Genomic DNA, 4,208 nt, shown 5'->3' with positions numbered 1-4,208 from the left:
AGCTTTCTCCATCATTCTTAGATAATAAAAAGGTCTTCACATCATGTTCAAACATTAAGGAGATCCATCCAGTGTAATAACCAAATAATCAAAACTGCAAGCTCCTCCCCTAATTAAAACTTACCCATCCCCCAACACAGTAGAAATTGACCCCTGCAGTGGGCAAGGGGGTCAATTTCTCTGTACTTCTCACAATTCAATTTCTCTGTACTTCTTACATTTTAATTTCTCTGTACTTCTTACTTCATCTCCTACCCTATTCATTAGTTTCTGATTATGGACCTTTGGGGTCCAGCACAGGGGGACAGGGGGAGGGGATGGAGGAAAATATTTACTTGAAAGGAGAAGCTGCTCAGGGCATTGGCACCCTGTGGCATGGCAAATGTCCCCTACAGACTCTTACTCTCCTGTAGCTCTGTGGCTGTCTCTTTGGAAAACCGCCTGCTGGGCACCTCCACATCTAACCCTTTTGACATAGGGTTAGATTCCTGTCCTTCAGCTGGCCGCTTAGGACTCTCCACTCAGCTCTGACTTCCAGCAGCCAAAACCTGCCCATCAGGATAAGTGGGCAACTGTTCTTTGTGCATCCTCTTATAATTTGGCATGCATGAACAGTATGAACTCAGCTTCCCAAAGAATAACCGGAAACAACATTTTCCAGTTCTCTTAGTGCAGGGCATGAACAAGTGACAAAGATTCTGCAAATCAGAGGCGCCGTGTGAGGCTTTCACCTTTCACACTGAAGTTAAACGTGAGCAAACAGGCAGGTGGGCATGGTGCTGGTGGGTGTGTCTGTAGGTGGGTGTGGCTTCCATAGGTGGGTGTGGCTTCCATAATGCTGGTGTGGGTGTCTCCAGGTGCCACTCAGCCCTGGAGTCAGTCAGTGGAGGGCTGGCATCAGCTCCCTTCTCAGGACAGTCTCTCTGGTGAGGTTCTGACACTTGGTCCTTGGAGAGCAGACTAGGAACTTATTCCCAATATTTTGTTAAGTCACTAATGCCCTCTGATAAATTCCTTTCTATTTAGGCTGACTGGCAGTGGTTCTGTCACCTGCAACTAAGAACTCTTACCAAGGTAGAATCCCTCTTCCCCCATAAGAAGATTGTTGAGCCAGCTCCCTTTGAGGATGACTGTAGGCTGGCTTCCTTCCAGAAGTCACATCCAAGGGGTTCACTATTGTCAACATGCAGCTTGCTCAGACAACCACCACTTGTCTCCACTCTACTGTCAGAGAAAGGTGATTGGCCCAGCCCCCCTCCTTCAAACTCTTCTCGTTGAGAGTCTCAAACTGGTCCCTGTCCCCCTAGCCCCAAGCTCTAGGAGACTTTTACACATCTCTGCAAGCAGCTCTCCAAACACTTTCCTCACTAGGTTCCAGGTGAAGGGAACACGCTCCCTTCCCTATCCCTATATAGTGGGCACAGAAATGCCCAGCACCCCTATGGCATACCCCAACAGCTTCTTACTCTTCACTGGACTCCTCATCTCTTTCTTCTCTTCTTCTATAGCCCAGGCAGGGCTGATGGGCTAAAGCCGGCCAAACAAGCTTTGCAATTTCACAGCATGTTCTGCATGGCTGGCTTTTGGGGCTTTGGGGAAAACAACTCTATGATATGCATGTGCATCCCTGGCTTCCCCCAACTTCCTGGCTCATCCTTCCCCAGCCTCCAGTGCCTCATGGGAAACAATCCCTGGCCTCTGGTCGCACATGACAAGGGAGTGGTGGGATCCTGAAGCCACTGAAGTGTGTGTGCTGGTGAAAGATCTGGAACAAGTTTAAGAGAGAGAACCTAAATTGGAAGTAAATCAATAAGAAATAAATTTACATTCACTCATTGAAAAGGGTCATTTCTAAGCTCAACATATATCAGAGCGACACATGGAGACCTCTCTCTCCTCCACTACACAGAAAATGAACAAATCCCCAGAACAAGTGTCATTCAAGGATGTGTGCATAGACTTTACCCAGCAGGAGTGGTATCTGCTGGATCCTGCTCAGAAGATGGTGTCCAGAGATGTGATTCTGGAAACTTACAGCAATCTGGTCTCAGCCAGGTGTTGCATTACTAAGCCGGAAGTTATCTTCAAGAGAGAGCAAGGGGCTCCTGAATATTAGAGGGAGGATTTCCAAGCCAATGCCACCCAGAAACGGACTGGAAAGTTGATGACCTGTCAGAGAGCAGCCAGGAAAACCAAGATAAGTATTTTTGGGAGCTTGTGTTCACCAAAAACAAAACAATAAGCATAAAAAGTGGTAATAGAGTAAGAAAAACTTCCAATCTGGGTACAAACCCTGTTTCTTCAAGAAAATTTCCTTATAAAATATGTGACTTGTGTGAAATGAGTTTGAAAAATACTTTGTGTTTAATTATTGATCAAAAGAACTGTTCCAGAAAGAAGCCTGATACATTTAATGTACGTGAGAAATTGCTCCTTGATATTAGGCTTGAGAAAATTCCTATTGGAGAGAAATTGTATAAATATGATCAAAAGAGGGATGTCATTAGTCATCACCAGGCTCCCACTCAGCCAATTTTTGACCAACTTTTCGAGTATAATAAAAATGGACAAAGCTTGCATGAGGAGGCAGACTTTTTTTTACAAATAGGAATTAATCTTGGATAGGAGAGACACTCTAAATATAATGAATGTGGAAGAACTTTCACTGTTGAAAGCTCAAACAACTCATTTGGAAATGGAGCCACATGGAGGCAGTATTTGTGAGAAGTCCTTCTGTATTGATTTTAGATTTGGACATCAGATCACAGAACTCTTATAAGGGAGAATCTTTTTTTTTTTTTTTTTTTTCCCAGAGAGTTTTGCTCTTGTCACCCAGGCTGGAGTGTAGTGGCGGGATCTTGCTCACTGCCACCTCCACCTCTCAGGTTCAAGATATTCTCTTGCCTCAGCCTCCTGAGTAGTTGAGACTACAGGTGCATGCCATCACACCCAGCTAATTGTTTTGTATTTTTAGTAGAGATGGGGTTTTGCCTTGTTGGCCAGGCTGGATTCAAACTCCTGGCCTCAAGTGATCCACCCACCTCAGCCTCCCAAAGTGCTGGGATTACAGGTGTGAGCCACCGTGCCCGGCCTATAAGGGAGAATCTTTATGAATACAATGAATATGGGAAATCTTTTGTGACAGTTCAACTTTCATGATCCGTCAGGGAGCTTACACTAGAAAGATTCCCCATGAATATAAATTGAGTGACAAAACTTGGGAAAACTCAACTCTCTTTAAACGTCAGATAGTACACACGGGGGGGAAGCCCTCTAACCACAATGAAAATGGGAATAATTTCAGCAAGAGGTTACATCTCACTCAGCTTTGGAGAGCTCACTCAGGAGAAAAACCTACAAATGTGGTGAATGTGGGAAAACCTTGTGGGAGAAGTCAAAGTTCACTCAGCATCAGAGAACACACACAGGAGAGAAACTCTAGGAATGTACCGAACGGGGAAAAGCCTTTTGCCAGAAACCACACCTTACCAACCATCAGCAAACACACACAGGAGAAAAGCCCTATGACTGTAAGCAATGTGGAAAAATGTTCTGTGTGAAGTCAAACCTCACTGAACATCACAGAACTCACACAGGGCAGAAGCCCTATGAATGCAAAGCACGGGGGAAATCCTTCTGCCCCAGGTCAGCCCTCACTGTCCATCAGGGAACACACACAGGAGAGAAATCCTGTATGTCATGAATGTGGACAATTCTTCTGTGTGAAGTCAAATCTCATTGTACATCAAAGAACTCACATGGGAGACAAACCCTATAAATATAGTGAATGTGGGAAAACCTGTGAAAAATCAGCTCTCACCGAACATCAGAGATTTCACACAAGGCCAAAAGGTCTTTCCATATCCTGAATGTTAGAAGCCTTCATACACCTGTCAAATTTTTGTTCAGCTTTTAAAAATTAGAGAAAGCAAAGAATGTCAGAAATTACTAGAAAATGACTTCTTGTTTGAATATGTGAAAGCACTCAAGAAAAATTAAACCTTTTCATTAGGAAATTTGTACTGAGGGGAATTCTGTCCAAGTAATGCAGCAAAAACCTTTATCTAAAATTTATGTTGTTTAGTGTCGTATTCCAAATGTAATACCAAAATTTTATTGTAAATATAATGGACAATATTCATTTACTAATCTTCACAGTAGAATCTGAAGCATATAAAAATTGAATGACACAGCATTAAACATGTATG

General features: G+C 43.6%; 1 pseudogene; it reads left to right on the top strand.

The window, feature by feature from the left end:
- The first annotated feature begins 1,912 nt into the window (after positions 1-1,912).
- Positions 1,913-3,869, top strand: LOC100586783 (annotated as a pseudogene).
- The last annotated feature ends 339 nt before the right edge of the window (positions 3,870-4,208 follow it).

This window comes from Nomascus leucogenys, chromosome 20 (genome assembly GCF_006542625.1).
Source record: "Nomascus leucogenys isolate Asia chromosome 20, Asia_NLE_v1, whole genome shotgun sequence".
Classification (NCBI taxonomy): Eukaryota; Metazoa; Chordata; class Mammalia; order Primates; family Hylobatidae; genus Nomascus; species Nomascus leucogenys.
Note: the sequence above shows the minus strand (reverse complement) of the source record. Positions and strands in the feature narration are given on the sequence as shown.